The 24,566-nt window shown below is 43.9% G+C and overlaps 2 protein-coding genes across 6 annotated transcripts in view; one reads left to right on the plus strand and one right to left on the minus strand.

Annotated features, from left to right (window-relative positions):
• The window catches only part of TMEM267 (transmembrane protein 267), a 437,091-nt gene that overhangs the window by 35,904 nt on the left and 376,621 nt on the right, over positions 1–24,566 (minus strand). The window lies entirely within an intron of this gene.
• GHR (growth hormone receptor) overlaps positions 2,298–24,566 on the plus strand; it is a 184,200-nt gene continuing 161,931 nt past the window's right edge. For 2 of the 5 annotated variants that reach the window (XM_081940087.1, XM_081940088.1), the window contains exon 1: positions 2,298–2,702. The gene's annotated coding sequence lies outside the window, so the exon portion shown is untranslated. Of the gene's footprint in view, positions 2,703–2,957; positions 3,087–3,286; positions 3,585–24,566 lie in introns of those variants that run through there. The other 3 variants (XM_081940084.1, XM_081940086.1, XM_081940085.1) reach the window with 3 other exon arrangements.

Below are 24,566 nucleotides of genomic sequence, written 5' to 3' on the forward strand. Positions count from 1 at the left end.
TTTTGTTTTGGCCATATTCGATAAGAGTCATTGCAGTCATTAAACAACTCATTGCTCAATGATTTATCAAGTGACTAAAGTAATTCAAGTAATGAATTGTCAAGTGAATCACATGGTCATAAGTCCGAATCTAGTTTAGCCAATAGCAACTTTTGCCTGGGGAATGTAAAAACAGGTTACAAAAGGACACTGCGGCCATTATAAATGTAAGTTAGTTGCAAAGCAGCCAAAATGCAATCACATGACAGGGTTGGTTTGGCAGTCATAACACGAAGGACAGGTTGTAAGTAACTATTTTCAAATCCATCAGAACTTTGGTCATTAAGTGACCAGTTGTAAGCCAAGGACTACCTGTATTTGTATGCCAAAGCTGAGACAGAAATTAACCAATTTAGTCGCTGAACAACAACAGGGAGCATCACCTCAATCCTGAAGCAGTGCCAAGTGACTCCATGGAAGTGTCCTGAGCTTGTAACTCAGCCCAAGCTTGTATGAGCAATGCTTCTCCTCTTGGACAATAAGCAAGTCGATGGTGCTGTGATAAATAATAGCTCCACTGGGACACTGAGGGTACCAAAGCAATGAGATTTCTGGAATGCTGGTGCTTTTTTCCACTACTGCAATACTGAAGTTACAAAACGAAGCTTTTGTAATCGGTGGAGCAAAAGTCAAAGATGACATGAGGATAAAGAAATAGAATCTCATTTAAGTAAAATTCAACCCCTAATAACGAGCATCCACAACGATTATATGATCTTAGCAACAGTATGGAAGTCATTTTTTACCATTTCCTTTGTGCAGTCTAGTCTACAGCCCTGACATTTTCTGAAGGTCTCTCACCCAAGAAGTGGGAGATCTAACCAGGGGTGGGCTTCAAAAATTTTGGCAAGGGATTCTCTGCCTGGTTGCTGGGTGGGCTTGGCCATGGTGGGCATGACCTAGTTGGCCTTCTGCAGCATGGTGGGGGGAGGTGTTTTTGCCCTCCCCGGGCTCCGGAGGCTCTCTGGAGGCCAGAACCGGAGGCTCTCTGGAGGCCAGAACCGTTTCCAGCCTTCCCGAACTTCCGTTAGGCCTGTTTTTCACTTTCCCCGAGCCTCCGTGCATGGCCTGCATTTACCAGCATCCAAAATGGGCCGCGTGGGGACTCCTGGGAGGGGAGGGGTGGGTGGGACCAGCCAGGAGTGGGATTTGAGGCGTCTCCAAACTGCACAGAATCTTAGGTAGAGGTTCTCCCGAACTCCTGAGAACCCCCAGCAGTCCACACCATAATTTGATTACCAGGTGCTCCCCCAATCACCAGTTCAGTTTCCCAGACATTTCTGTTAATAGTCATTGTGGCCCAGCTGGACTACCAATTTTCAAGAGTTGTTTGACGTTTTCATCCTTTCCCCCCCAGAAAAGATAGCCAGATGTTGCAGCCCATCCTTGCTGTTTAGACAATAAGCCCATTTCATTCATATACATCACCTTCATACCACCCATTAAATACTAAATTCAATCTATTATTTTTACCCATTGGCTACTCTATCTGGGTTTTATTTATATTGCTTTCCCCCCAGTCCTGAACTGATTCTTTCTTCCATATCTGTTTCCTGAAGCATTCACCCACCCACGTTGAATTAAACAAAATGCCTCTGCAGGAGTATGCAGAGTGATTGCATTAAATGTAGGACCAGAGGCAATTGTTGCAACTATCATTAGTGGCCTTTCATTGTAAATAAAATAAAAGCTGTTTTCGGTCTTTTGGGGTGTGAGGTGGGGAAACAACTCCAGGCATGGTTTCTAATGCCTGGTGAAGACTTCAGCCCAGGGAAAAGTATCCTGGCAGCAGTCTCACACTTGTAATTCAATATATTGACACAAGTCAGTCAGTGTACAAGCATATTGACAGGCCAAGTATGTATGGGAAGGCCAAAAATCTGCTCACAAGTGGGCAAAAGGACAACATTAGGGGGGAAAAACTGGGTGGGGAAAAGTTTTGTTTCCCCCTTCTTTTTAACCCCCCCCCCCGCCCCAAGAAATTGGATAGCTATTGCTGAGATTCTTGAATCGCTCCTTTTGCAGGCAGCCTTGCAGCATTAAAGTTCTCGCACTAGGCAGGGAACCTCGCCCCCCCCGCCCCCTCCCCTGACAAAAAAGAAAAAAAGGGGGCGATATTAATATCTGGGCCAAAAGTGACACGCACCAATTCGCAACTCCTCTTTCGGCGGCCCGGCCAGCAATCAGAGCTCCCCATGAAGGCAGGAACCTCCCCTCAACCATCTGCCCGCCTCGGGCCGTGATCGACCAGGCAGCGCCCTCCACCCCCCCCCCCGCCCCAAACAACAACCCGGGATCAGAAAGTGAGAGAACAAGCCCGTCCTAAAGAGGTTTAACCCTTTCTCCTTTGGCTCCCCCCTTCCAACCCAGGAGCTGCTTCTTTCCCACCGCCCCCTCCCACCACACCTCCCTTGTCCCCAGCCCGGCGATTGAGCTCAACTCTCGGCCGCGGCAGGCAGCCATGGCAAGGAGGAGAGGCGGCGGCGGTAACGGGCGCCGTGGCTGTGACAAATAAAGCGCCCGCAACGGCCAAGCAGGCTGGGGGGCGCAGCCGGGGGCGTAGCTGTTTTGTTCCAGAGCTCCATGCACCGTGGCGAAGACACGGCGCCAAGAAGGCAGGGCACAAGACCAGCCCGTCTCCCCGCGCCTGGCTGCAAACGGAGGTAGGGCGCGCTGGGGTTTTTTGTGGGGGTGGGGGGTCGAGGAGCGGGTGCAAGGGTGGAATATTGGGGTGTGTGTGTCTTTTCGTGGTTTTATGCGATCCGCGTGGTGAAAAGCCCGAGCGATGCTGGAGCGTTTGGGGCTGAGAGCGAGCCGTGCCCGCGTTTCCTTCTCCACCAAGTTGCGGCGGCTGTGCATTTTGAGTCCCCCGCTCCAGGATCCGAGCTCCGGGTGAGGGGTTTCCCCCCCTCAAAGGGAGCTGGGGAAGCGGCCGCCTGTTTAAAAAAAAACATCGGCCGAACTCTTCGTTCAGGTAGAAGAAGGAACGGCAGCCGCCTGTTGCGCGCCAACTTCTGGGAAGTTTCCCCGAGCCTTGAAAATCCAGGGTAGGATTCGCTTCCTCGGGCAATGGGAAGTTGGAGAGGCGAAGCGGGTGCGGGGAGAAGGGAGGGTTGGAGGGGGGGGAATATGTCCCGGTGCGGGAATTAGTAGCAAAAAAGAAAAAAAAACAGCGTCTGGTTTCTGGCTTTTATGGTTCTGTTCGGGCAGGGGAAGGCTGGTTCTGTTCGGGCAGGGGAAGGCTGGTTCTGTTCGGGCAGGGGAAGGGATGTTTCTGGAGGATTGCCTGAGCGGTAGCCCAGCTGTTTTCAATCTGTTGGAGCTAAAGGGAGAACTTTGTGACACCTTAAAAAGAAGAAGAAGAAGAAGAAAAAAGACCGAAGCATTTCTTCCAAGGGTTTGTGTGGATGGAGGTCCAGCTGGGTTCAGTCGGCCAGATTAGAGGCGTGTTTAAGTGGCCGCCGGATTCTCTGTGGCCTTTTCTAGTGGAGGCATTTCCTTTGGCGAACATTGGGGAGAGTGGAAGCCAGAGAGCTGAAAGGCAGGTAGGCAGGCAAGCGAGCAGGACGGCTGCAGCTGAAGTAAAATGTGAACGCATAAACACAAAGTAGTATTTAACGATATATTTTTTTAAAAAAAAAAAGCAGTTGTGTTTGGGAGTGTTGCTAAAGTCAGTAGCGAGCTTTGAAAAGATACCCACAATTTGGAACAAAACTTTCTGACAATCTTTGACAACCCACCAGCTATTCTTTGTGCCACAGGTGAGGTTCAATCCTTAAGATTGAAGATGTCCTGTCAGCAACTTCATATTAAGTTCGCCCTGTTCATTTTTTTTGTCCCAAATACTGAACTATAATCACCAGTTACTTTAGTTTTCCTCTATGAAAGGTTTGAAAGATGCAGCCAGAACCTTTAAATTTTTCAAGGATGGGTTAAGATTGCAGGCAGCCCCTTAATCCTGTTGGGGTTTGTTGGTAAATAACATTTCCTAAAAAATGCACAATTTTTATGTGTGCTTATCTGCTGAATTTCAATGGGATTTCTTTCCCAGTACAATATGCCAAACTTAACATGGGTAATTCATAACATCTTAACAATTTTGCTCATAATGTCAGGATGATTCAGATATGCTCCACTGCTGGTGTAAAAGGTTCTATACTGCGTATGTTACTTTAGTGATGATTGCATCACTGCATGTTAAGCTACTCTTTAGCCAGCATCTTTGAGGTGCTGCCATTATGGCTACAATCCGATATTTAATTTTTTGGAAGGAACCTTCAGTGTAACCTGTTTAAGTAGATATATATGGGATTGCCTGCACATTATCCAGATTTGCCTAGTGATGTTAAAGCTACCAAATTAATATAAATACAGTTGATGAATTCTTCACACTTAGTTTCAATTACTGTATTATACCTGCCTGTTATTTATATTAGTAAATATACGGATGGTTCATTGAATTACTATGATGCATCTTTATTTCAAAATTAGGCTCTGCGGTCTCTACATTTGTATTACTGAGCTTATCAGACTAATTGGAACATATTTCTAACAACTGGTTGTGCTGTGCACCTTACTTAACTCCTGGCTAAGCATGTACAGGCTGAAGAGAACATGTATTAAGGCAGCAGTTTTAAATTATTCCACCCGGCTTCTATTAATGGGAGGCAGACCTGAGATCCTGTTACCAGGGGTAGGCTTTGCACTTATCTACTTTTAAGCTAAGTGTTCTTTTCTTGTGCTTTGGGTGTTGCAGAGAGAGAAAATGGCCAGGACAGCTCTGATTCATAGACATGCAATTGTAATATGTGGTTTTTGTGAATGCTGTTCATAGCATTAATTTGCCACTATATATGTATGAGTATTAACTGGTAGTAAGTGTTATTAAGTTCAACTGTGCTTCTTTCCCTTTTCTGAGTTACGAAAAGAATAATGTTTGATGTAGTGTGCCTTTCATAGATGGGAAATTAGGGTATATCAATAATTCTGATATTGTCAATCAATTAGTATTTGTGTTGTTTTATTAGACTTATTCCCCAGTTTAAGGTTTCTTTGTTTGGATCTTGTCTTTATTGTTTTTATAAGTAACTCAAGGTGGCAAACATACCTAATGCTGCTTCCTCCCCTTGTTTTCCTCACAGCAGTCCTGTGAGGGTCTGTTAGGCTGAGAGAGAGAGTGACTGGCCCAAAGTCATCTAGTTGATTTTCATGTACAAGTCAGTTTCCTTGTTTACTGCCTGACATCTTGAAGGGGGGGATTTTTTATAATTTCATTTGTATAATAATAATAATAATAATAATAATAATAATAATAATAATAATAATAATAATAATAATAATAATAATAATAATAATAATAATAATAATAATAATAATAATAATAATAATAATAATAATATAATATAATAATAATAATAACAATAAATGTTATAATGGGGAGTACTAGGTACTCCCATGTAACACCGCTCCTGCGCGAGCTGCACTGGCTGCCTGTGGCTTTTCGGGTGCGTTTCAAGGTGTTGATTGTCATCTTTAAAGCGCTCCATGGCTCAGGACCTAGTTATCTGCGGGATCGCATCCTACCCCACACATCCCTGCGACCAATCCGCTCTCACAGAGGGACTCCTCCGGGTACCATCCGCTAAGCAATGCGGGTGGGCGGTGCCCAGGAGTAGGGCCTTCTCTGTGATGGGCCCAACCCTCTGGAACGACCTCCCCCCCCCCCCCCGATATTAGAACTACTGTTGATCTCCGCTCCTTCCGTAAGAAACTCAAGACCCACTTGTTCAAAATAGCTGGCCTGGCCCAATTGTAATTGTAATCAGAAATATAATATAATATAATCCTGACCTTCCTGGATGGCATATTAAATTTTTAATTTTTGGGGTTTTTAAATTGGTTTTAATTGGAACTATTTTAACTATTGTTAGTTTGGTGATTGTACAGACTGTGTGTTTAAGTTGGTTTGTCTGGGTTTTGTGTTTTGCTTTGTTGTCTATTGTATATTTATTGTCTGTACACCGCCCGGAGTCCCTTCGGGGAGAGGGGGCGGTTTATAAATTTAATAAAGTAAACTAAACTAAACTAAACTAAACTAAATAACAATAACAACACCAATAATAATAATACATAACTGTATTTGCACAGTATAGTTAACCATATTGCTAACTCATTTGGAAGGGGAGGTGTATAACACCTAGTTATAAACTAACCAAATAAAACTAACCAAGAACTTAGTGTTGTTCAAATGCTTTCACTGGTTTTTGAATGACCTGGTAAAATGTGTGCTGTGTGGAAGTAACATTGGACAAATTCCACCATGCCGTCTCTCATCCTGAACTTGGCTATGAGGATCTGATAATTGTATGGGATTCATATTTTATGCTAAATCCAGATAGGACTCCATTGGTTTGGTATAGTATGATGCATGCATCTCCTTTATTTTGATTTATATTGCATGTTTTATAATTTAATGTTATGCACAAATCCAACCATTGTGACATACAATGAACTATAGAGGTTTAGTTCAATGTGTGGTTCCAGTCAGTGGTGGGTTTCAAATTTTTTTGGAACCTACTCTGTGGGTGTGGCCTCCTTTGTGGGAGTGGCTTGCCAGCCATGTGACCTGGTGGGAGTGGCCTGTCGGCCATGTGACCAGGTGGGAGTGGCTTGCTGGCCATGTGACCGGGTGGGAGTGGCTTGGCAGTCATGTGACCGGATGGGAGTGGCCAAGACAATGTCACTGAATTTTTTGCCCCAATGAATGATCTACAAAAAGAAGATATCAAAAAGGAAATTTATTATTTTGTGCACTTACTACTTAAATAAGATTAAAATAAGTACACAAAACAATAAAAGAGATACTTACAGAAGGTAAGTAGCTTACTACTTACTACTTGCATTTCAAAGGAAATAAATACATATTTAATTTTACACATGTTAACAGCTGTTGGAATTGTGTTTGCACAACAGTGGAAAAAACAAAGATATGAAAATGAATAAATATTAGAATGTGCAAGAATGAATAAATTGACAATTAAAACCAAGAAGGCTTTGAATACTTTTTCACGTGGAATTTGTTTTATCAATTGCTAACTAACAGAAACAGCAATTAGAAATCTAAAAGTATGAAAGAAAACACCAATTATGAAAGGAAAGGTCATTAAAATGTATAAGGAAATATTATTAGTACTTGATCATTATTAATGTGTAGATAACTGCAGGACATTACATACCCACAAACACAAACTATGACAGTGCCAGGAAAACACACACACAAACACACACACAAACAATTTCCCCCCAAAAGACTGCAGATGAAACCAGTTTTTTTCCCTAACCCTAAGAACAGGAAAGACAAAGCCACAGGAATAAAAACCATCAAGGCATTGTGGGAAATTATAAAGGACAGTGCCAGGAAGCTCACAGAACCAGCAACCACCAACCTGGCCTGCCCATAGAAAAGAAGCCACCTTGAGACACATACCATACACCAACCTGTACACTTAAAAGCAACATATTGCATCACAAATAAAACATTTGCAAAAAGGAATAACATTTCTTGTAATAAACATTCTATAAACAATAAATAAATAAAAATTCCCTAAAAATAATTAAAAACCACCAGGTTCAGAGAACATCAAAGGACCCCACAGTCCTCTCCCTCCTTATCTTTTTCCTTTTTGTCCTTCGACTTCTCCTCCTCCTCCTTTCCCCACAACCCCATCTAGCACTGATGATGTTACCTAGTTTGGTAGTGAAATGTCTGTAAAAAAAACCAGCAAGCTCAGAAAGCAGCAAGGATCCCACTTTCCCCCACCTCCTCCCTCTTTCTCCTTTTTGTCCCCCCCCCGCCAAAGACTGCAAATGAAAACACACGACGCTAGCTTCCCGGCGGTCGCGCGTCCCACGCGACACCGGTGCTTCGCCCCGGAAAGGCCCAGGGGCCTCTCCTGGGCTGAGCTAGCTTCCCGGCGGTCGCGCGTTCCACGCAACGCCGGCGCTTCGTCCCGGAAAGGCCCAGCGGCCTTTCCCGGGCGGAGCTAGCTTCCCGACGGCCACGCGTTCCACGCGACGCCGGCGCTTCGTCCCGGAAAGGCCCAGGGGCCTTTCCCGGGCGAAGCTAGCTTCCCGGCGGCTGCGCGTTCCACACGACGCCGGCGCTTCGTCCCGGAAAGGCCCAGCGGCCTTTCCCGGGCGAAGCTAGCTTCCCGACGGCCGCGCGTTCCACGCGACGCCAGTGCTTCGTCACGGAAAGGCCCAGGGGCCTTTCCCGGGCGAAGCTAGCTTCCCGACGGCCGCGCGTTCCACGCGACCCCGGCGCTTTGTCCCGGAAAGGCCCAGAGGCCTTTCCCGGGTGAAGCTAGCTGCCCACCGCCCGCACGGCCCACGCCAGCCCGCCGCTTCAGCGAGGGAAGGCCTAGAGGCCTTTCCTCGCCAAAGCTAGCCTCCCGCCTCCCCCGCGCTTAGTTGCTTACCTGAAGGAAGCAGCAAGCTCCCAGCGAAGAGAAGGGAGTTTTGAAATGGAGGACGACCCGCTTTTAAACGGGTCGCCTCCAGCCCGCTCACTGATTGGCTGAACTCCAGCCAATCAATGAGCGGCTAGCTGGGCTAGCTAGCTTAGTGCGGACGGGTGGGGGAGCGAGCGAGCTCCGTTGGGATGGCAAGGGGGATAAAGTGACAGGACCGTTGCCGGTTCCCGGTTACTTCCGGGTCCGGTTACTTCCGGGTTCAGTCTTCAACCGGTTCGCGCGATCCGGTGCGAACCGGTAGGAACCCACCACTGGTTCCAGTCTAAATTAGAGTCTTTAGTAGAACTGAGGTACTCCAACTTGCTTTAATGTTCTGCACTATTCTAATTCAATCCCTTTATAGTAGCCTTCTCTAACTTAATGTTACCCCAAGAATTAAACTCCAAGTCTCCTCAACTTCATCCAGGCAGTGTCTGCCTTGAGATGATTGGAAGAGAAAGGGGTAAAAAACCTCCATATATTCATGAAGAACATCTAAACTTATTTTGAAGAACTTCTAGGTTTCTAAGTGTTCCTATAGTGCAGGGGCCCTTTTATAAATTTTTGTGTGTATGTGTGTGTGTGTATATATATATACACACATACATACATACATACATACATACATACATACATATATATGTCGATTGGTTACAAGGTTTTTGTGCATCTTTTCCGTAGTCATCCCTTAAATTTTATATAAAGTCACATATTGTCAATCAAGTATATTTGTATACATTATTGTTATAGTACTTCTTTTGTTTGACTGTCACTATTATTTCTTCATTTTAGAAATAATTCTAAATATGGGTTCATTTATGTTATAATGATTCGTTACATCATCTTAACATATCCAATAAGTATTTTTTATATCCTATTTTAAATCATTCTCTTATTTTGGTGTTGGTAACATTCTCTAATAAATTCTCAAATAAATTCTCTAATAAATTATTTTTTTTAATCTAACCACTAATTTAATTGTTCCCATGTCCTATAAAATTGTTTATCTTCTTATTCTCTAATTTCATATGTCAACTTACTCATTTTTGCACATTCCATTGCTCATACCATCGATCTAATATATATGCATACAATTATTATGATTATTAAACATTCATTGAATATAGATATTATTACATTCTTTTTATGTAAAACATACTAAATTTAAAATAAATTTATATTATGACATTTCATTACATTATCCTGGACTCATCCAATGGTGTTACATCTTTGTATTCTATTCTATATAGAATTGTTTATCTTTTATTTTTTTTAAAAAGCTCTTCTACATCATCTCTATGGCCCACATTTACAGCTTATATAAAATTCCATATATCAATCTAGTATATATAAATGCATTATTATCGTTATTAATCATTTTTTTGACTATAACTGTTATTACTTTATCTTATACATAATGCTCAAAGTTTAACTAAGTTTAACTTAATTTTATTGTAACATTTCATTTCATCATCCTGTGTCCTTCTAGTAGTAGTGCAGTCCAATATCTCTTGCCATTTGTAAAATCTGTATTTTAGGTGTTTTCGTGATAGGTCATATGTGAACTTCTCTTGGCAACTTGTTGTTCATTGCATATTTTGTAAAGACTCAAAACCCCACATCTGTTCCTTTCATCAGCTTGCCTTTGGTTTATTACTGGTTCTTCTGCCAAAGATATTCTCATTGTTTCTGCCAAATTTTCTCCCCTTCATCTATGTTTTGAAGCATGAGATAGAGATTCAGCTCATCTACCTCTCCTTTCAGTATTCCATACGTATCATTTCCCTCCACTCTCGGTTTGCTGTCAGTATCAACAATTTTCTTGTCACTTTGTTCATATTTCTCTGCAATTTTTTGAGCTCTATCTTTAAGTTTCATCATTGTTTCATCCACATCCTCAACTCTTTCCTCCATTCTTTCTGTTCTTTGTTCTTTGTCCCCAGATTCTTTTCAATTCTTTCTGTGCTTATTAGGACTTTTTGAATTTCTAGCATAATTTTTTTCAAAGTTATTTCCTCTTCTTCTTCATATTGCACCATTTTTCCAGGTTGTAAACACTGCCATTAGACATCCAAGGCCTTTTACTAGGTTTCAAATAAATTCACTATAATCTTTCAAGTCAAGGCTTTCCCTTTACTGCAGTCCAGCTACTGATAATATTCCAGAAGAGCACCTGTATAAACAAACTGTAATCTTCCCACTATTCTTTCAATAAACAAATTCTGAAGCCTTGAAGCATGAGATATATGTCAAAAACAATATTTCCAAGCCTCCAGCCTCTAGATGGCAGTGTTACTTTTTCCCCTCTGCTTTTAGCTCTCTCTTTAAGCTTTCTTTGCGTTAAGAAAAAAATGGTTAACAAGGACAAACCTGCCGTTTGCGGAGGAAAGATAAGAAAGGAATCCTTAAGCCACAAATACAAAAAATGACAAAAAATAGAAGAAGGGAAAAAGAGACCAGTCCAATTTAAAAAGTAAAAGGCATTTGTAAAAATTTCATCCATAAAAAGAAAACAATATTAAAGAAAAAAAAGATAACACAATAGTCTTAATTCAGGCTAATCTGCCGCTTACTCTCTTCTGTCTTCAATTTTAACGTTACTCTAAATCTTTTTGGGTATTCTCTAAAAGTAAAATTTACCTCACCAATTCCAACACACTCTCCTGCTGAGCTTCCATTCAGGGGTCTGTTCCAACCTTATGCAGCTTAAAATGGCTGCTTCTCTTGTAGGCGGCAAAAGCTTTCTCCTGGATCGATCAGGGACTTTGCGATGTCTCTGAGATCAGCAGGACATGCTCTTCTCTATCACCATCTCTTCGGGACGGTTTAGGTCCAAAAGGACCGTCCAGCAACAAAGATATCAACAGCAATCCTGGAGCTCCAAGATTGCATGTTGTGTTGTAGTGACGTCAGCCCTGCCTCCTGCAGGAGTCCTTAAATATTTTATACAGGGAGCTGATTCACGGTCCCTCTGACTGTTGGGGGGGGCATGGACCAGCTGGGTGGGCGTGGCTAGGTGGTCATGTGACTGGGTGGGCGTGGCCAATTTAGCAGTCCGTTTTTGCCTTTGTCCTTGCTGTACATGCACCAGCCACCAGCCCTGGATCATATGACTGTGAAAAACATCTGGAAAGACTCTTTTAAAATCATTTTTAAAGACTTTTAAAGCACTACTTTACAAGCTGGCAGCTGCTTTTCAAGCCAGCAGCAACCCCTCCCCTACTCACCCACCGGCCCTGGAGCACGTGGCTGTGAAAAACATCCAGAAAGGCTGTTTTTAAAGCGTTTTTAACGATTTAAAGCACTACTTTACAAGCTGGCAGCTGCTTTTCAAGCCCCCCCCTACTCACCCACCAGTCCTGGATCACGTGACTGCCCTGGCGAGATCACCCCTCAGTCAGCTGGCCCTCCCCCTCTGGCCTTACCTTCAGCAGTAGCGGTGTGATCAGAAGTGCAGCTCAACTGGCGAAATAACTAACCAGAAGTGCAGCTGGAGTGGATGCTCGCTGGAACATAAGGCCAACGGTGAGGGGAGGGGTGGGGCTGAATCCCACCACTCCACAGGCTAGATTCTTTGCATTGGTGGGCCATATTCGACCCACGGGCCGTAATTTGAGGACCGGTGCTCTAGTGATTCTCAACAGCCCCTGACTTGATAGACAAAATTGAAGGGCATAAGCTCCCAGCCTGCACTAAAACAATTTCAATGTTGCAAATCCATTTTGCATCCAGTTTGATACTGAATGCTATCAATTTCTGATGCAGGAGAAAAGGGTGCAAGCAGAGTTGTGTAATTAGATAGTCATTGCATTGCTGGTTGACAACCTTTAAAAACGGGGGTATTTCCTTTTCATTTTATGGCAGCTAACTTTTTCGTGCATTTTATTTCTTGTCTGCTTCCAGCTTGGGTGGTGTTTTATGACTGATGAATCCCAAATGCAAGCAGAACTCTTAAGACAATTGTATCGATATGCCAAAAGTTTATCCTTGCTGCTTGCTCTGCCCTGGCATTTTAAGCTCTTATGGCTGATGGTCAAACAGATGGCTAAATTTTTATGGGGAGAAACTGCCTCCTGTTGCACTGGCCAGTTCCAATATCACATTCATGTCTGTTCTCTGCATGTAACATTTCCCAGAATAATTTGACATGTCCTTGATTTAGCATCTTAAATTTCTTTATAGCCCTAACCTGCAATCACTCCTCTTTTGGGGATCATCCTCAAACAAAGATTGTTTCATCCTATTGCGGTTGCAGACCTCCCCCTTTTTTCTTTCTTTTGCACTTAAACAGAAATATCACAAGCATTTCCTCCAGATTTAGCAAATGGAAAGATGGATCTTTCTTTGGAATCTCTGAGCTTTGCCTTTTCCAATTTGGTTCCTCCCACATGTCCAAAAATTCCAAGTCTGAATTTCCAGTCAGCCTAGGAATTAATATTCATTACTTTAAAGAAAAGGAGGTAAGCTTTAAAGTATAAAAATAAATAGCTTGTCAAAAAACAAAATGCTTTCCTGGGACCCAAGATTCAGCTTTATTTTATTTTAGGAAAGTGGAATAATAAGTGTATTAAACCTGGTTCTTGTTTTCACCAAAGAGAAAAGGATAGATTCATCCAATTGAACGTTGGCATTTTGCTGGCAAATTTTGATTGGTTGGTTTAAGAAGGTTCCAGGGATAACAAAAATGGCAGGAGCCACGTACTGCCCATCAGTTTTGGATTATCCTCCTATATATGATTTGAATAACAGTGGTAGAGAATAGGCTCCTCGGATTGGTACTTGCAAGATGTGCTGCATTTCAGTTCATGCTTTTTTTTCATGCTATTGTGGCCATAGGGATGATGGCTATTGTGATTAAAGACATGTGGAGGATACCCAGTTGGTGAAAAATGTCATAGAGCTGTCAAACTTGCGGCCCGCAGGGCAGATGCATCACGCACTGGCTGTGCCCCCCCCCCCCCCGGTTTAGCGAAGGGGGGAAAGTCCCAATACATCATGTGATGCTGCCATGACGACGTGAATTTGACACTCCTGTCATAGATTATTGGAGTTATGGGGCTCTGTTTACATACATAATTACAAGCCCTTAAGACTGAGCTTAAAAACCTGACATATTGAAAACATAGACGCCAGTGTTTTTCATATTAAATTATCAGTTAATACACTTTCAAGCCAATTTATGTCAGAAGAGTATTTACTCCTGACAATGTTACCACAAAGAATTTCTAATTTAGATAGCAGAAGCAAATGACCAACATAATTCACAGAATATCATATATATGAAAACTGCATTAGTGATGTCTGCCACATTCTTTTATATGGAAACATCTTAAACATAATAGAAGAACTTTTGCTGGTACAGATGCTCCTTGCTTAACAACCTTACTTGGGACTGGCAACTTTGCTGCTAAGACAAGTGGCCGCTAAGTTGCCTGACACTTTCCCTCTTACTGAAGTGATTGCATTGTTTTTGATGTGTAGAACAGCAAGCATTGAACTCTCTTGAAATCCCTTTTTCAGTATCTCTGCGGGGAGGGGGAGAGTAGATCAGGCAAAGAAGAGATTGGCGAGAAAGAGATTTCAAGAGAGTACTTTAAGCTGTTTTCATAGCATGCCATTACTCCCAGTGCCAGGCTGCTGGCATGGTCACACCGCTTTCCTATGTGTAACAGAGCAAACTTTCTTTCCAGTCTCTCTTGCTTTGTAAGAGGGCAGAAAAGAAAAACACAGATCGGGGACGCGATGACATGTACTAACTATAATGGCAGTCACATGATTGAGGGACACTACAAAGATTGTAAATGGGCTGTAAAGTTGTTTATTCAGCACCATTGTAACTTTGAACGATTCCTGAATGAATAGTGAGGACTTACATGTACAGCATATAGAATATAACTTTCAAATACCCAGCTATAAGTCAGTGATAGTGTATCTATGCATAGCCATCACAGGCATTCTTATGGCACTGTGTCTCTGAAATACCCTATATCTATGATGGTGAACTATGGCACACTTGCCAGAGGTGGAACGCAGAGCCCTCTCTCTGGGCACGCACGCCATCGCCATCTGCTCTTTGGGTTCAGGCGTGCCAGCTGGTCTTCGCCTGTGTGGGAGTGCCAAAAACCAGTAAAAGCCGCAGGATTGAAGGCCATTACATGTATCCAACATACGAGGCTCCTTTTTTACTAAATAAAAATGTGAAACTTACTTAACTAGATACCCTACCTCCAGTTTATGTGTTTGCACCTCCAGAATTTCCTAATTTATATGGCTGTCAGGTTGAGAAAAGCAGGTGGAGATCTGATCTTCTGCTTGAAACAGAATAAATCTGGCAGTCTGGAAGAACTTTGCTGATCCCATTTGACCTGAGAAAATATGCTCAGACTTACCCTGATCTCCCCGCCAACCTTTTTGACAGTCTTTGACAGGGTTGCAAAATAAATAACATCTGAGTAGTATAAAGTCTCCATTCCACATGAGTGGCCAATATGTAGATTCGTTGGTCAATCCTTAAGTGTCTTAGCAAGAAAAAAAAACCCAGTACCGTCCTTAAGACAGGTTGATATTCACAGTGTTTTCAACCCTAAGATTGATGCCTATAAAGGAGACTATTAACATTTAGATTTTACAGGATGTACATTGTGTTTGGAATTCCAGTTTCTGTTTACAGGGGTCAAATCAGTTAGGCTGTCCAAAAAAAGGGGCCTTTTCTGCTGAAATTGCAAAGCTGTCATGCACTCAAGATGTAATCCATGCTGAGCTGTGAGCTTTCTTGTCTCTTTTAGATCCTTGATCTCAGGAGGAAAACAACACATCCCTTGTTATCGCACCTCTAAGAGCTTCATTTTGCTCCAGAAACACTCACTTTGGTTCATAAATAGCATTTTAAATCTGCTTCATAAATTAGCCCCCAAAACTTAAAAGCATGGCTTTTAAAATAATTTACCCATTTATAACATATGACCACTTACCATCTATAACATTTTGACCCCATCGTGTTTTTTAAGATTCTAAGATTAAGATTATTTATTCGAGGTTTGATCTGCTCCGCCTGCGGGAGAACCCCCTCTCGCAGGCATGGCCCTTGACGCTTGCAAGGGCCCGCCTTGATGACGGGTTTATAGACTCCGAGAGGTGGAAGAAACGGAGGCTCAGGGGTTTTTTAGTTAAATGTTTTTTAAAATCTTTTAGGGGTTGGGGGGTGGGTGGGTCAGATCAGGAGCGATGACAGAGCCAGGTCACCAGGTGGGGTCACGAGCAGAAGGAGCGGAGAGGAGGAAGGGGGAGAGGATACCATTCCTATACAGGGCTCTTTGATTCCAACAGTCGTAGGGAGGGGCAGATACGAGGACAGATTAACAACCCGCAGTCGGTTGGGAGACCGTGGGTGCTGGTTACACCCGGTCGCTTGTACCAACCCCCGCGTTCTAGGTGGTCAGGATCTGCAGGCCCAGGGCCTGAGGCTGTTGTTATGCAATGCGAGGTCCGTTCTCAATAAGGCCCCCCTCATTCATGATCTAATTTTGGAGGGGGAGCCGGACCTCGCGGGAATAACGGAAACCTGGTTGGGCCACGAGGGAGGTTTACCCCTCGTGGAAATGTGCCCACCAGGTTACCAAGCATTTCACCAGCCCCGGGCCCGGGGAAGGGGCGGTGGGGTAGCAGTGATTATCCGGGAGGACTTAGAGCCGAGGGAGTCCACTGTGCCACAGATGTCCGGATGTGAATCCCTTGTTGTGAAATGGGGCCCTGGTAGGCAGTTGGGCCTGCTGATAGTATACCTGGCTCCCCGCCATACATCAGCGACCCTGCCTGAGCTCCTCGAGCTGATCGCATCGGTGGCGGTTGAGACCCCCAAACTTCTAGTGATGGGGGATTTTAACCTGCCATCGGTGGGAGAAGCATCAGAGGGGGTTCGGGAGTTCATGGCTTCCATGATAGCCATGGACCTGACTCAAATGATTCAGGGCCCGACACATGAGGGAGGTCACACCTTGGACCTTGTTTTTGTCTCTGGCCAGTGGTTGAATGATCTGGGAGGAGTGAATTTAACCATCACTCCTCTGTCATGGTCAGATCACTCACTCCTCCGACTTGACTTCCCTGGTGCTACCCCTCGCTGCGGGGAGGCGGAACCGGAAAACACTAGATGGTTCCGCCCCAGGCGCCTGATGGAACCAGATAGGTTCCAGACGGAGCTTGGGCCACCTCCTGCAGCCCTGACCCGCCCTCGGGTAGAGGACCTGGTGGCCGCGTGGAATAATGCGACTACCGGGGCCTTGAACCGGGTGGTGCCTTTGCGGCCTCTCCGGCGGCAACGATCCACCCTGGCTCCTTGGTTTACCGAGGAGCTAAGGGTGATGAAGCGCCGCAAGAGATGCCTAGAGAGTCGTTGGAGATCCTCCCGATCCAAATTTGACCGAGCACAGGTACGAGCCCATTTGAGGACATACCTAGTGGCATTGAGAACGGCCAAACGTCAATACTGTGCCGCTCTCATTGCATCCGCAGAGAACCGCCCTGCCGCCCTGTTTCGGGTGTCCCGCTCCCTTCTGTTTCAGAGGCCGCGGGAGGCCCCTTTACAGGGTAGGGCAGAGGAATTTGGGAAATATCTGCTGGATAAAGTCGCTCAAATCCGGAAGGATTGGGTCCCCTTCAGTGGCCCAGTCGAGACGCCAGTGGCGAGTCTTGAGAAACCTTTTTGGGAGGAGTTTGACTTGGTTGTCATCGAGGATTTGGACAGATTGCGTGGACGACTGCGACCTACCACATGTTTATTGGACCCGTGTCCCTCCTGGCTTGTACTGGCATCCTGGGAGGTTACACGCGACTGGCTCCTGGGCCTAGTGAATGCTTCGTTGGTTGAGGGGTCTCTTCCGGCCGCCTTGAAAGAGGCGGTGGTGAGACACTTGCTCAAGAAGCCTTCCCTGGACCCTACGGTGCTGGCCAATTATCGTCCTGTCTCCAACCTTCCCTTTTTGGCGAAGGTTGTAGAGAGTGTGGTGGCTTCTCAGTTCCCACGACATCTGGAGGAGAATGATTATCTAGACCCGCGCCAGTCCGGCTTTCGCCCCGGGCACAGCACAGAGACGGCCTTGGTCGCGTTGGTGGATGATCTCTGGAGGGCCAGAGATAGGGGTTGTTCCTCTATCCTGGTCCTATTAGACCTCTCGGCGGCTTTTGATACCATCGACCGACTGGAGGGGTTGGCAGGGGAGCAGAGGTCGACCCTAAGCCCCCTTACCTGTGGGGTGCCACAGGGGTCGGTCCTCTCGCCACTCCTGTTCAACACATACATGAAGCCGCTGGGTGAGATCATCCGTGGTTTCGGGGTGGGATATCATCTGTACGCTGACGATACTCAGCTGTACATTTCTACCCCGAACCACCCCAACGAGGCCGTCGAAGTGATGTCCCGGTGTGTGGAAGCCGTACGGGTCTGGATGGATGACAACCGACTCAGGCTCAACCCTTCCAAGACAGAGTGGCTGTGGGTTCCGGCCTCCCGGTTCAACCAGTTAATCCCATCTCTGGCCATTGGGGGCATTCAACTCGCCCCCGTGGAGCGGGCGCGCAATTTGGGCATCCTCCTGGATGCCAGGCTGTCCATGGATGACCATGTGACAGCCGTGGCCAGGGGCATTCCACCAGGTTCGCCTGGTGCGCCAATTGCGCCCCCTATTGGACCGGGACGCCCTACGTACAGTCACCCACGCGCTGGTGACGTCTCGCCTGGACTACTGTAACGCTCTCTACATGGGGCTTCCCTTGAAATGCACTCGGAGACTGCAGTTGGTCCAGAATGCGGCCGCGCGGGTGATTATGGGGAGTACGAAGTACTCCCATGTGACACCTCTCCTGCGCGAGCTGCACTGGCTTCCTGTGGTCTATCTGGTGCGTTTCAAGGTCTTGATTACGATCTTTAAAGCGCTCCATGGCTCAAGGACCTAGTTACTTGCGGGATCGTATTCTGCCCCATACATCCCTGCGACCAATTGGCTCGCACAGAGAGGGACTCCTCCAGGTGCCGTCCACCAGACAGTGTCGAGGGGCGGCGCCTAGGAGTAGAGCCTTCTCTGTGGCGGGCCCAGCCCTGTGGAATGACCTCCCTCCGGATATTAGGACGACGTCCGACCTCCGTTCCTTCAGAGTTAAGCTCAAGACCCACCTATTCCAAGTAGCTGGCCTGGCTCAACCATGATCCAACTATATCGCTCCTGACGGGTTTTTTATTAATGTAATTCAATAGAATTTATTTATCGGGTTTTTTTTAAAAAAAAAAAATTGTGACTTTTTAATTGTTTTAATTGTTAATTGTTTAATTGTTTTTTAGCTATTAGCCTACCTCCTCCTTGTATACGTTTTGTATACGTTTTATATACGTCCTTGTTATATGTATGTCCTGTCCAGATTTGTATTGTATTGTATTGTACTTTGCATTTTATTTGTTTTATTGTACGCCGCCCCGAGTCCTTCGGGAGAGGGCGCGGCTTAGAAATAAATATTCTATTCTATTCTATTCTATAAGGCACTTTTAAATTATGATGGTCATCATTCTCTGACTCCTTCAGTTTGATTTTTTGCAGCAGTACAGGTAGTCCTCAACTTACAACCGAAATTGAGCCCAAAATTTCAGTTGCTAAGCAAGGCAGTTGTTAAGTGAGTTTTTCCCTGTGACCTTTCTGGTATACTTGTTAACTGAATTAGTGGAGTTGTTAAATTAGTAACACAGTTGTTAAGTGAATCTGGCTTCCCCAGTGATCTTTGCTTGTCAGAAGATTGCGAGAGATGATCACATGACCCCGGGGACACTGGAATCGTCGTAAATATGAACCAATTGCCAAGTATCCAAATTTTGGTCATGTGACTATGGAGATCGTGAATGTGAAAAACAGTCATAAGTAATTTATTTCAGTGCCATTGTTATTTTGAATGGTCACTAAACAAATGTTTGTAAGCCATTAGTAACTTGGTGTGGCTTTAAGAAAAGAGAACCCTAATCATAGAGTTACATTTTGGAAGAAGCTTGAGAAAATTACATGGAAGTCTTCTCTCACAATGCCTTACATTTCACCTAGAAGGTGTTAAAGGATGGTCCACAATTATCATGAGGTTGGTTGATGAAACAACTATCAAATCATTGGCAAGGACTTGATTTCCACAGATATATAGACAGGGTGGGAAGGCTCCTGGTTCAGGCATATTTTTTTCTATCCAGATGCACTATGATCACATCTAAAGACAGGTTTATAAATTAATGATGGCAGACTTAATTATTATCACTCTGTATAAGCTATGGTTGACCTCAAGTCAGCATTTGATTTTAAAAGACAACTATAGTAGAGTAAGACATGCATATTTTCTGTGGTGACATCCATTCAAGAAAGGCCAGCTGTCGGTAACTGAAAAAGTATCAAACAAGGTTCCTTGTTAGGCTTGTGGTAATTTACCACTTACATTCATTAATTAGGAGGTTTTTTGGTACATTGAATATTGTCTGCCATCTAGTCTGGTTGGTTGTTTTATTTTGCTATACATAGATTATGCTAATTGTATCTTATAGGCATAATTTGAACTGTGGAGGTTGTTAACATGCTTTGGCTTCTTATTGTATAATGATTGTTAATTTATAATCCATAATTAACCTATGTTATAAATTAACCTAAAATAAAGCTTGTAGTGTTTATTAAATGGCAGATTAATGGAAAGGTGATTGGTGAAATAGAATGTTTGTGTATGTATGGATAAGATGCTGAGCTTGTCGATCAGAAACGTCAAATTCAAATTCAAATTCAAATTTTTAATTTGTTAGCCGCTCCCTCTCCACAAGGGACTCGGGGCGGTGTACAATAAAAATATACATACATACATATAGACATGCAGATACATACATATCTGTATGTACATACATCGGCAGTTTGGTGGTTCGAATCCCTAGCGCCAAGTAATGGAGTGAGCTCCCATTGCTTGTTCCAGCTTCTGCCAACCTGGCAGTTTGAAAGCACATAAAAAATGCAAGTAGAAAAATAGGAACCACCTTTGGTGGGAATGTAACAGCGTTTTGTGTGCCTTCAGTGTTAAGTTATGCCAGCCACATGACCACGGAGACGTCTTCGGATAGCGCTGGCTCTTCAGCTTTGAAACAGAGATGAGCACCGCTCCCTAGAGTCGGGAACGACTAGCACATGTGTGCAAGGGGGACCTTTACCTATGGAAACATGGAATGCATATATGTTCGGAATAACTTTTGATACTCAATGTTGTGGAATTATATGCAGTGAATGATGCTTAGAACTTCATCTTTGGAATCTTAAGTTTGATTGCAAAGCTGGTGGATTCTACATTTATTTGCCTCCTCTTTTCTTTTTACTCAGTGTCAACGTTCTGCCTCTTCTACCATGTGAAACATAGGCCTAATATTATTCCTATTTTTTTATAAGATTATCCAAAATAAATTTCTTTCAGTACTTTTTGCTGTTCTGAGATGGCACTTTTACTTCCCTTGGTAGCAGGGCAAGCTTCTGTGGATTATGGTGTTTTATCTGATTTTTTAAAAAATTCCCAGAAAATCTAGGCAAGCTGATTTTTCTTGATTCTGTCCATTCTTCTTATGGTGGGAAACACTAGTGAGATAAAGCCACTTTTCTAGTTGTTTACTGGCTCTGATATCTAGTAACACTAAAGAGGCAGTAAAGTGATGAGCTGAGAAGCTTGGCTGAGAGGGTGACAACTTTTCTAATGTACCCCCAGTCCAAAGAGTGCAGCAGCCCCTCAGCTAAACCATGATAATGTTGGTTAGTGGCTTAGCAAGATATATGAAGCCATCCATTGTGGTTTGTTAAATCATGTTTAGGGGTTTCATCTGCTGTGCAAAACCGGACAGTTATGGCTTAGCTAATAAACTAGTTAAACAAACCATGCTTAGTACAATATGTAAAACGGTAAGGTTCTATTTCTCTGTGCTTTTAAGACACCTGTCTCCTAAGTAAGATACTGGAACAGTTATAAGCTATTTGAAACACAGTGATTTAATGCTACTATTTATCACTTAAATTGTTTGTCTACCTACTGTAGGATGACTCAAATGGAAGGGAGATGTTTGACAGATACATTTACTTCGTCACAACAATTAAACTATTTGCGCAAAAAACTAGTCTTTCGTATTAATGCAGTACTGAAACAGAAATCCTGAAAGGATGGTGATAATTTTATTAAGATGAAGTATCTATTCACATATTCCAATATATCTTTTTAATTACTTAAAAAGAAAAGAAAATAGCCCTTTACATCGTTCCTATTATGCTTTGCCTATAAATATAGGAAGAATCTTGTTTGATTATGTTCCAGAGGTTCAATCAGTTGTTGTGGTTCAGTTACTAAATTGTGCTCGACTCTTTGTAGCCCCACAGACCACAGCATACCTGACCTCCTCTGTCTTCCGGGTCTGCCCAAACCTGTGTTCACTGTGTGGAGGACATTATCTAACCCAGTGATGCCGAACCTTTTTGTAAAGGCATGCCAAAATTGTGTGTATACACACTCAACCGCGCACCTTTTCAGTCGTGTACATGCGCATACCCACACCCACAATTCAGTGTGCCCCACCCACCTGCGCTTGCACATGTGACCCCTGCCCCACGCAAGCATTCACGACCTACCACCACCACCTGGGGGTGGGAATTTTTGCCCTCCCCAGGCTCGGGAGGCTTTCCTGAAGCCTGGGGAGGGCAAAAATAGCCTCCCCTCGCCCTCCGGAAAGCTGAAAATCAGCTGGCTGGTGCTCGCATGCGCACCACGGCTGACAGCTCCCGTGGTGGCAAATATGACTCTCTGTGTGCTGGTGCCATAGGTTCGCAATCACGGAACTGACCATCACATCCTTTGCCATCTTCTTTTCATTTTGCCTTCAATCTTTCCCAACATCAGAGTCTTTTCCAATAAGTTTTCTTTTTTTAATTTCAGGGGTGTCAAACTTGCAGCCCAAAGGCTGGAAGTGTCACGCTCTGGCCACACCCACCTCCATTTTAGTGAAGGGGGCAAAAGTTACGATTCGTGACGCCGCAGGTTTGACACCCCTGTCTTATTTTATGACCAAAGTACTTGAGCTTCAACGTCAGTATCTGTCCTTCCAGGGTATTCCTTTAGGATTGGCTGATTTGATTTCCTTGAAGTCCAAGGGACTCTCCAGAGTGTTGTCCAATACCACCGTTCAAAAGCATCAATCATTCGGCGCTCAGACTTCTTTATGGTCTAATTCTCACAGCCATACATTATTACCAGGAAACCATAGCTTTGACCCTATGGACTTTTGTCAACAAGATCCATCCAGTCAAAGATACGGATTTCCCAGTAGTAATGTATGTAATGATGTCTCTGTATTTTAATATGCTACCTAGCTTTGCCATAACTTTCCTCCCAAGGAGAAAATATCTTTTAATTTCATGACTGCAGTCACCATCTGCAATGTTTTTGGAACCCCCCAAAATAAAATCTGTCACTACTTCCATTTCTTCTCCTTCTCTTGGTCAGGAAGTGATTGGACTGGATGTCATGAACTTAGTCTTTTTTAATATTGAGTTTCAAGCCAACTTTTGCACTCTCCCCTTATCAAGAGACTCTTTACTTCCTCTTCACTTTCTGCCATTAGAGTGATATCGTCTGCGGTTGTTGATATTTTTTCTGTCAATCTTAATTCTAGTTTGTGATTCATCCAGCCTGGCATTCATCAATATACCTCTATTAATTATAGGCATAAACCTCACTTAGAAAATTTAGATTTACGGAATTCTAACCAGGAAATTATGCTCTAAGCAACAGAACTGATCAGAATATTGCTTCAAAAAATCTAATCCTGGCACTTTAAAATCTCCCTATTTAAACAGTAGAGGCTCTTTGATGAAACAAACTCATTTGACAGATGCTCCTATAATGTCATGGGTGTCATGAGATCTTTATGTAAATGATGCAAAATAGATCATGAGATATGCAATGTTGTCGCTCCTTGTCACCCTGTTTACAACGGTGGCAAGGGAATCGTTGTATTCTTGCTATTGGTAATCTGCTGGAAATCTTTTGCAAATCACTCAAAATCAATAAATTATTCCAGATTTACCTGTTTCTCCAGTTTTAAAGTATTAATGAATAAAAATAAATTATCAACTCATGCTTTAAAACATTGTCTTGTTCTCACATCCCATTTTAAGCAAAGCATTGATTTCTACATAGATTCCAAATAAATATGGGCATTCCAAAATGTAGGATTTCCAAGAATTCCATCAATATATAAAATTGATCAACATTTATACATATGGCAAGAAACCTTGTTTTTTTTCCTGGGTGCTGCTTGGAGAGTCCAAGCATGGGTTAAATACGGCCAATCTGCCCAGGACTGAATTGAAACTTTAAGCCACGCCTCTAGTGCTGATTATTCCCCAGATTTTTTCAATTCAGCTAGCCCAGTGGACACACTTCGAGTTTTTCTTCAGTACTTCCATATTGCTTGGACTCTCTTTTGTGGTTTTTTTGTGTTTTTTTCCTTCCCTCTTCAATTTCCAGCGTGGTGAGCAGGCTTGGTGAGTTCCTTTCCTTTAAGGATTCCCTGGGATTTCACTGCTTTTAGCCTCTCCAGTGTCCTGGGCTTGTTCGGGCGCTGTGAGGCTACAGGCAGCTGCTGGAGGAGGTGCGTGGGTCAGAGCGCCGACATCAGCGTGATCGCAGTGACCCCGCTGCAATCTATCTCTCCGCTGAGCTATCCGTGGCTAACGACCATGCTCGTTAAGGAGCTGGCGGCTTGCGCGGAGCCTCTGGGCACTTCAAGAAGTGTGGGTGGCCATTCTGAGTAGGTCAGAGTTGTGATGGCCGAAAGTTGCGGCCACAATTTTGTTTGCCCTACATTTCCTGTATGCGTTTCCTCCATTGCCTCTTCTCCCCAGGGTGATTTGGAAGATCCTGTCAGAGGAAGCAGAGGTCCTGCTTGTGGCTCCCTACTGGCAAATTATAGTGTGATGATGCTCAACT

Source organism: Natrix helvetica (genome assembly GCF_964273705.1).
Source record: "Natrix helvetica genome assembly, chromosome: 2".
In the NCBI taxonomy this organism is placed as follows: Eukaryota; Metazoa; Chordata; class Lepidosauria; order Squamata; family Natricidae; genus Natrix; species Natrix helvetica.